The sequence below is a fragment of the Haemaphysalis longicornis genome, unplaced genomic scaffold, assembly GCF_048455015.1.
Source record: "Haemaphysalis longicornis isolate Haplotype H1 unplaced genomic scaffold, Haemaphysalis longicornis Haplotype H1 scaffold_2, whole genome shotgun sequence".
Taxonomy (NCBI): Eukaryota; Metazoa; Arthropoda; class Arachnida; order Ixodida; family Ixodidae; genus Haemaphysalis; species Haemaphysalis longicornis.
In genome coordinates this window covers 180,340,876-180,350,615 of record NW_027526295.1, presented here as the reverse complement: position 1 = coordinate 180,350,615, position 9,740 = coordinate 180,340,876, and the positions used below count along the sequence as shown (strand labels likewise).

At 47.6% G+C, this 9,740-nt stretch overlaps 1 pseudogene; it reads left to right on the top strand.

Moving 5' to 3' along the window:
* The first annotated feature begins 1,222 nt into the window (after positions 1-1,222).
* Positions 1,223-2,743, top strand: LOC144167543 (uncharacterized; annotated as a pseudogene).
* The last annotated feature ends 6,997 nt before the right edge of the window (positions 2,744-9,740 follow it).

Here is a 9,740-nt window from a genome sequence, read left to right as displayed (position 1 = left end):
GATGTTGCTACGGCTAGCAACTCCCGCGCGTCGCGCTGATTGGTGCAGGTGAACGCACCCTACCGTTTTAAAGCTCGTCTCAAGTTCCCGGCTTTACGAAGCGGGCAAGCTCAAGCGATAAACATGCAGGTGCTCCGTAAATACATTCCTCGACGTGAGCGCGGTAGCGAAGCGTGGTAAGCATTTTTGTTTTTGCAAGCCTACGGTCGCATTTCGCTGCCTTGTCGTCTCTTGGGTCTGAAAGGCATGCGCGTAACGAGGGGCAACGCTCCGCTGACAGTTGACTGTCTCTGGAAGGAAAGTAGCGTTGTTTTCGTTACTCGCAGAGTACAGCCCGTTGTACCAATGCAGCATGCAATTCGAAAGCTTGCGCCCTCAACGTGCGCATCCAGCGTGGATCTTCGATGTGCCAAAAATGCCCTGCAGGGATTTTTTGGCACTGGTTTTCTTGCTCAGGTCTTGCTCAGGTCTCTGTCATACCCACTGCCATCTAACCGGACATTTTATTCGAAGAATGCAAAACATTCGCTTTCTGCCTGGTGTACTTACTGAAGTGCTGGATGTTCTAAAGCGTAAGGCAGAAACAATGGAAGACATTGAGAAAGATTGCGTCCTCTTCATGGATGAGATGGAAATTAGTCAAGGGTTTGAACATGACCGCTCTCTGGATTGCCTTTTTGGGGGTACGACACTTCCAGAGTCAACTGACAACGTTGCAAACCATGCCCTCGTGTTTATGATTGGAGGTCTAAACACGAGGTGGAAACAGGTCATCGCTTACCACTTCACTGGTCGTTCTACTGACGGAAGCCTTTTAAAGGAGCTTATATTTCATTTAATTGCGCTTTGTTTTGAGGTGTCCCCGAGAGTTCTTGTTGTAACAAGTGACATGGGAAGTGCCAACAGGAAAGTGTGGCAGCTGCTGGAGTTTTCAAGCCACAGGCACTCGCAAACTGTCTGCTCTATACCACACCCTCACTTGGATGGTAGGGAGCTGTATTTAATGGCTGATCCTGCTCACGTTTTGAAAAACATACGTGGGCAGCTTCTCCGCTCAGAAAGTTTTACCCTTGGGAAGGAGACCACAGAGGAGCATTGCATCCCAGGAAAAACTGTTACCCTTGAACATGTTGAGGCTGTTCTCGAAAATGATAAAAAAAATGACCTCAAAATCGCTAACAAGCTGTCGGACATTCATGACAGCGATGGACATTTCGCAAAAATGAAAGTAAACATCGCAGTGCAGTTGTTCCGTGAAGCACCTCCTGCCATTCGCTATCTAATCAAGCTCAAAATCTTGAAGCCGGAAGCTGAAGCAATTGCCTGGTTTTTTTACCTTGTCACTAAGTGGTACACTTTGATGTCATCACGACACCCCATCGTTGCTTTAAGTCATTTTGACCGCGCAAAGCACCAGGAAGCAGTTGGGACATTGCAGCTCGCATGTGCTACATTCACTCGGATGAACATGGGAGCAACTGCACACTGGAAGCCATCGCAGGCCGGTCTTTTGGTGTCGACAACTGTTGTGCTGCGCCTGTCAGAGGAGCTCCTGGCGAGGCGCGGGTACTTGTACCTCCTCACTGCTAGGTTGATACAAGATTACCTAGAAAATATTTTTTCAGTTGTGAGATTGAAGGAGCCAGTTCCAAGTGCGTATGGTGTTAAATGTGCACTGAAGGCCGTTTGTGTCAGCCAGTTTGTACACACCCCTAAGACTTCAAGCTACAACATTGACGACAGCAGTCATCTGGCTGACTTGCTTGACCCAAGCTTAAAAAAGCTAGAGGAAGACCCCATTCAGCAGGCTGAGGAGTTAGAGAACTTGTTCGTGATTGGACTGACGGAAGCAGAGTGCGACATCGTAGCTTACATCGGTGGTTTCCTTCTGAGGTCTGTTTTAAAATCTATAGACAACTGCAAAAGCTGTAAAGCAGTACTGACCGACAGTGCTCCAGGGAAATACAGCAGCCTCATCCAGTTGAAGGAGTACGTGAAAAATGCTGCCAAAAATCCAGCCAAGCATGTCTGTAATGACAATTTTGATGGATTGTGAAGAAAACTTCAAAACTTTTGCTGAAATGGGTGAAGTCATGAAGGTGAAAAAGCCATTTTCAAGCATTCTAAGTGCCCTGCAGAAGTATGTAAAAATGCACTTGGGATGTTGCAGTTTGCACAAGCCTACTGTAGAGAAGCTGCTTCTCGAAAAATATGTCCGAACAAGACTAAAGATTTACCTCAGGCAGCAGCATGAACACAGAGTGGGGCAGCAAGCAAAACCTGTGCTGCGGCAAACTTGGAGTAGTTCAGCAGCCAGCAAGAACCGTAGAGCGTACGCAGCTGCGATCAATTTTTTTTATGTGAGGACACTTGAACGACTTGGGTGGTACGTTCAATCATAATTTAGGACTGCCTTTGTTAAGGACTCTATGCAACTTCATTGCCGTACAATGATGATAAAGGAAAATTGATGCCTTATTTGTATAATTTACATTATAGTGTGTTCAAAATAGCTGTAAAATATTTTACTGCTAACATTTTCTTTTGCTGTTCCTCAGTACCAGCCCGAAAAAGGCATTCAAAACCAAGAACAGTGGTGTGCCTTCATTCACATTGCACCTTTCTCTCGAGACGTTGCTCTCCATTGTGTCAGTTGCTCACGACGTGTTTTTGTTCTCGACTAATGTCATGTAATTTTCAGTGGGGTAATTTAAATTAACCCAGTGGGGCTTGGGGAATTTTCTTATCGATTTATTTCCCCAATATTTTGGTTCATGTATGTATCCTTGCTCAAAGTACTGCTTATGCAGACGTGTAAAATGCTTTCTAACTGTCATCAGTGAAGCAAGCCGTATTCTTCTCTACTTGCTTTCTCCTTCATTAGTTATCTCTGCGTTTGTCTCATCAGCATTGTCCACCTGTGTAGCCCATCTGGGCTTTAATCTTGCTCGTTGCCTGTGTGTTCAGTTTTTTTTCAACAGCTCCATTGGAAAAAAGTCACAAATGAGTGATATCACTTTTACATGCATTAGTCTGCTACGTAAAGTACTTCTCGAAATTCGATGCCTTTATTAGCACGGACGCATTTACTTTGCGTGTTTTGTTGTATTTCCCATGTACGCCTGTTGTTCGAGAAGGGGGCATCTGCATGTCACGCAAGCAGTGCAATAAAAGAATTTTACGTGAAGTTTGTCTTCCTTTATGCGTGTAATGAAAGTACGCTTCAAGGCATGATGACGTGTATGTTCAGCCATTGATGTAATATTTTGTGTTGCCACCTCAACAATATTCTTGTTAGTGTGTGTAAACGTGTTAAATTACACATTGGGCACGTTAAGATGCCCAGTTTGGGCAGAACGATTCAAGCATAGGCTGGGGAGGTTCTATAGTCAACAGTGGTTTAGTCTGTGCGGGCCATTTTTCTTGTATCGGAAACTTTACTACTACACCGACATTTTCTATGCTATAGCATTTGTGGGGTACCCTAATAACATGTAGTGCCTTGTATCTGCACAAAAATGCGTAATTTGAAAAGTCAACATATATTCAATTGAATAATAGTGCATAAAAAATAAAAGGGTAATAGTGCCAAAACAATTTAAAAATGATATAAAAGTCAAAAACTGAAAATGAAATTACCGTCTCTCTAATCAGGCGTCATCGTGCAATTACCTAAACACAGAACCTTTCCGGGTTAAGAATGACGGCGAAGTAAGGCGACATAAAATCCCCGGCCATTTCCACTAACGTGAAACCTGGGGAAAAGCGAAGCGTGCGGTGTACAAGTGTATCCTCGGCACTTTGGCGTTTTTGCCACGGAGGTGAAACCGTTGGGGGTAGAGGGATACAGCTTTGTTTGAAGCGCAGCGCGTTCTAGCGCGAGGCATTGGAAAACGAGTGTCCTGGTGTGTTTTCCTAGTACGCGTTAAGGCCCGTTCACACTAGCGACGAAAGCGACGGGAATTCCGTCGCTTTGTCGCGCGACGACCGTTTTTGGCGAATGGTCGGGACCAATTCTTGTCGTCGCGCGACAAAGCGACAGAATTCACGTCGCTTTCGTCGCAGTGTGAACGGGCCTTTACGCTTTAGCGTAAGGCGTAAACAAGGGTCCCGGTGTTTTAGTGCCATGACTACATCGACGACGACATGAGACGGCCACAGCCCGAGCCAATAAGGGGCTTCGCCCCTAAAAGAGACGTGTTCCTTCAATGCCACCAAGGAAATGAAACGTTCGTGCAACAAGCGTCGGAAGAATGCTTATGTATTAGTAGATAATTCTGAGATATATTTCGTGCTTGCCACCGAACTGACCTGCGAAAAATAATTGCACCGTAGCACGATTCTACATGTGAAAAACAAGATACACCGGCTATGCGCCACATCGAGCTCCACGCACGAAAAATCGCGTATTCGCGCACTTCTACGTACAGCTAGCGCCTCCAAAGGAGGCATTGGCAAGCCTTTACCAAGGACGTGAATGCCGCATTAAACGAATGATCCCACGACCTCGACTGTTCCCAGCAGCAGGAAGTTTTTGGAAAGCTGCTTGGCGATAACCACTAACCACGCACGATCGTTTCGAAGCAGGTCGTTCAAGAGATAGCCTGTTCCGCGCCTCCCTATAGGCGCGGCGCATGCCGGCTCCCTGGGTCGGGCGGGCCCTGGGGAATAATATGGCGGCCCGTCAAGTTTGGCGGCCGCCGCAGCCACCGTTAGGAAACCTTGGACTCTGCTGTCGCCACCCTAAACGACGAAGGCGCGGCGTATGTAGGCTCCCTAGTTTCTCCCTTGAGGGTGAAACAAGAATGTATCATATATAGCTCCCTAAGATGTAGAAAGATTCTCCCTTTAAGAGGGAGGAGCGCGTTTCTACCCCTAGGAGTGGAAGATTTCCCCCTTTTGTGAGCTAATGGAGGAGCGTTCCTTCCCTGGCAGCGTCACCCAAGCAAGGCTTGTCATGCGAGAAAGGCCTAGCGAGCTGATCGGTTTGAAGATCGAGGAAGTACAAATACGTAGGTTACTGTGGTTGTGTGCGCTTAAAATGCGCTAAAATAACCAAGAAATTACCTACCGAGCACCAGAACTGCGGTTAGCAAGCGATGTCGCCAATCGTATATGCGCGACTTGCATTCGTCTCGCTGCGCGCCCCGCCTACGCGTTCAGAGCGAACGCGCCGCAGTAAACACAGTAGAAGTCATACCGATTGCTTTCAAAATGCCGCCTTTATTTCCGAAAGGCACGTAACCCCGCCGTTTACCGCACACGAGATCACAAGCATCCAATGGGGCCGTTTGAGAACACCCAGTTGTTAGTCGTCTTACCTTGCTACAACCGATGCATCAAAACGTGGATCGTCTGCAATCGTAAATCTCAGCGCAAAGGCAATGCAGGCAACACGAAAAACGTATCCGTCGCTGTCGCATCCTCGACAATGCTCGTCCTCTAGCGTACTCGAGGTAAAGCAATCGTAAACGTTTTAAAATGACCGATAGATGACGCAAAAAAAAGTATGGGTGGGGAGGGGCAAGCTACTAAGCTATCATCAGTGGGCACTTACGTCAAGGCATTTCCTTGGTTTCCTTCGTTTCCTTTATGGATAACGTATATTATTATAACCAACATCACGGAGGCCGCATGTGGGCGGGCACATATTGGGAAGAACCATAGCACAACACAGCGACATACACTTCATTAAAGGCACTGCCAACGCACAATACTTTTTTCTTTCTTTATTGCCTGCTTTGGCACATACAGAACACAGACATTCATTCACAGGCAGCCATCAACCTGACTTTGGTTGACGTCATGTGTTTAAAAGTCCCTTAGGTGTACCAACGATTCCATGTCTGCAAACATTCGGGCGGATCCAACACAAATGTTTGATTTTCCACGTATTCACTCATTGCCTCTCTAAAATACTGTCTCGCGCTTCGCGCATCGATGTCAGAGTACCTTGCGGCCATTCTTGCTTTCCAAATAGAGCTCAATCCAACAGGCATGATCAGGTCGTAAGGCATACCATCCTCGCTTTCAACAGGCAAGTACCGTATGCCTTGGGCATCCACAGGCAGATCCTTTTTCAGAGTTCGTTGGAGCACATCCCACAGGAACACAGCATCCCAACAATCGATGAATACATGCTCAATAGTTTCAGCTTATTTGCATATTATACAGTCAATTCCCCATGGAACGACAAGTCTTTTTCTGCCATCCACGTCTTAACAGAGAGGGTTCCATGGAGTATGCAGTTTGAAGAAAAAAGACTTTACGCTAGGGGGTACCTGCATACGCCTAACTCTTTTAAGCACATCTTTACCCCTACCTACTCTATAAATCAACCGGTACATTGGTTCATGGAGGACTACATCACACACGTCTTTATATAACTTTTTCCTGTTTTCTGTTTACTTGACACAACAGGCAATTGGCCTGTTTACTTGACACAAGTATTCCCAAGAAAATCGAACAGCCAAGAAAATCGGACAGTACAACTTCTCTCATAAAACCATGTAGGCCGCCAGGTATAACATTGGACGTAACGCTCTGCCCGGTAACGCTCCGGTAACGCTCTGCCCAAGCGCAATTGGCAGATAGTTCTTAACGTTGGATCCTTAACATCGCGGAGAAACAAGAAACGGTTTACAATTTGACGTACAAACAAGTGTGCTAGTCGCAAACCTCCGTCCCTGACCCTACGAAACAGAGTTGTTCGGCTTGCCAACGCACAATACACGCAACACACAACATCGCAGGCATAATACACGTATACAACACAGCATATAGTGCACTTTTCACATGTCCGCATGATCACAAGCCACAACTAAATATTGAAACGGCGACAAAGTATTTATAACCCTGATCGCCGAGAATGCAGGTAGGAACAGTGAGATCGTTGCTTGTTTCGATAACCCACGGCAGTGCGTAAGCTTTAGGTGGGTTTTGTTATTTCATCAAATGTAACCCGTGAAATTGCAAACATTTATTAATTTGTCGTTTTGTAAGGAAGCAGTAAAATATATTAAAGAAGAAAAAACGTTTGAGGAAACAGTACGGCAGGTGTTTGGGTAATGACACTCATTGCCTCGCCTTCGTTCTTTTAGCGTAGAGCGCACCGCTTGTCTGGCAACCATCCAGCCAAGACCAAGACGTTACCGAATGGAAACGTTGCCGAACGGGGGCCTTTTGTTGTTGGTAACTGATGCGTCAATATGCTGCGGTCCGTGCTCGTTGACGAAAAAAGGGGCAGTTTGCTATCATCGCTGACCTGTTTTACCCTTGGGCGTCAGTATAAAACGGTCCACAAATGCAGTGGTAACGTTCAACAGGACGCAGGCGAGTCGCCCACAGCAAGCATGCAGCGGTGCCCACAGATTGTGCTTCAAACACACGGCTGGCGAGCCGTGCGTTAGCGTGGCGGGCACATGGTAATAGAGAGTTTTAGTATAGCGTTTTCAGCCTTACGCAAAGTGTTACCGCTCGCTATTCCCTCGCGTCGGTGGAACTGCGCATGCGCAGCACCCAAAGTTGGTTTTGCGTTTAGCGGCCGTAAAACGAGCGCGCGCTATTTCAGCAAAATAGCGTGCGTACGATACCGACCTTGCGTGTCCCTGTGTTAACAACATGGCGGCAGGTGGAGCGGAGCACCTGAACGTTTTCTTTCATCTGTGTGCAGCAGTTTGCGTCTTATAGAAGAAGTTTTTTGCTCCTGCATCCTTAAATAGCTCCGGTTGTTTGTACTTTGCTATCGTGGTGAGCGAAACTAACGTGGCATCGCTGACTACCCGAACAAAGCTCCTGCAGGCCGGCGTCGGATGCTGTATGTGTGCTGTGGACGAGTTCGCTTCACGGTGAAAGGCGACGATGCGCTCCTGTGGGTGAAATGTGCTTGCTACGTTCGAAATTAGTAATCACTAGCGGCGACTCAACTCAGTGTGTGCTGTTAAAAGCCTTCTGGGTTTGCGCCAGAGTGAAGTGACATGCTGGTCGACCCCGCAAATCGCGTGAAGTGAGTGCGATGATTACGACAGGCTGGAGGCAAAAGACCGCATTTTAGTGCAGTCGTTACGCCGCGTGTGTTCGAAACACATTTCTGGATTGTTTTCGAGACGAATAAAATGTATACGTGAAACTCAGTCCTTTGGTTCTGCGCGTTGTGTGCGATCGTCAAAACCACGGAGGAAAAAAAAAAGCTTAGGAGAGGCCCCCAGCTATCCCCGCGCATTGGCAAAAGTGTGGAGGAAGTCACGTGTTTTCGCGGCCATTGGAAGTCGCGTTAGCAACGGCGTCCTAGCCACGGCCCGCCCGCCGTCCGCCAGTCATGAAGAAAAGGTACAGTTCCTGTATATAGCTCCCGCAGCCTGCGGGAGCTATATACAGGAACTCTAAGAAAAGGCAGCGCCTGCCTTGTCGTCCGATAGCGAAGACTGCTGCTTCGCTTTGCTGCGCTGTGGTCTTGCGGAACTCGAAAAGGATGCTGCGAGTTGCGACAGCTGCGCCGATGTGAATATGTCATTTAATTTCTACTTGCAAGTGCACCTTGTACCGCGTCAAGCTTTTGTTCCGGTCGCGATCACGACGCGCCTATTGAAGTTCGTGAACGCGCCGTCCCGTCGTACGCGCGGACACCCGTCAGGTAGATTTTCGGGAAGTGATACACGGTGTGCAGTACGTAGGCGACTTGCAACCGAACGATTCGCAACTCAATTTTTTGGTTATCGCCGCTGCATGTAGTTTGCTAGGCCGGCAATGCGCGGCAGTGCCTTTGCAATTGCTACAAGGTAGATTCCCAGTTGATATAATTCCATCGTCCTATTACCTTAGTAGGTGTCCGTCTGTTGGCTGGAAGAGTGCTGGATCTGGATCTTTTTGTGGTCTCGCTCTGGATTTCGCTTTTCAACGCTTCAGACTGCAAGGTTAGTGCATGAACGTTTTCAACTGATATCACCTTGGATTTATTGACACTGAGACAAGTTGAAACTTGGCGAAAAAAAGTTTATTGACGCCACCCACCCTCCTTTTTTTTTTTGCTCGATAAAACGTTTCGCCTCCTCCTCCTCCTTCGCAAAAAATTCTATCGAAGGCACGCGAACAACGGTAAAAACATTCCACAATTTTTTAGCTTGAAATCTGCATGAAGTGCTGCTTACCTATATATATAGAACGGCCGTTTAATTGACCAGTCATCTCTGGGATTGCCAGTGAAACTGCAACGCAAACGCGGGCACTTTCCGTCCGGTAGCCGCACGGCGTTCGCCCACTGTTTGCGGCGTTCTCCATCGCTTGGGAACCTATAAACGGCGGCGATTGCAAACAAAGGATGAATTCACACCAATGTACAGCAATACTTGTCAGCGGAATGATGCACTAACCGGCGGAAAGTGACGGCCAATTCCTTGGGTACCGATCGCGACTTGCAGCCTGGCACCGAGCATTGCGGCATTGTTAGAGCGAGCCGCTCCGCAAAACTGCTTCGGCCACACTGAAGGCCGTGTAACGGTGTAACCGCACGTTTAGGTTCACGGTCACGCGCTGCAAAACGGCCTTCTACCTGCCTATCAGCTGATTTCCGCCGGCTCGGCGCTGGCAGATGCAGACGACAAGAGAGGCGATACAGGACGGAGGAGGCGGAGAAGGTGCACCGAGAGAGAAAAAAAAAAAAGAGTCCGCCATTCGACTTACAAAAATGGTGTTTCCGACTGCGCTGGGTGTGACGTCAGGGCCTCTCCTAAGCTTTTTTTTCC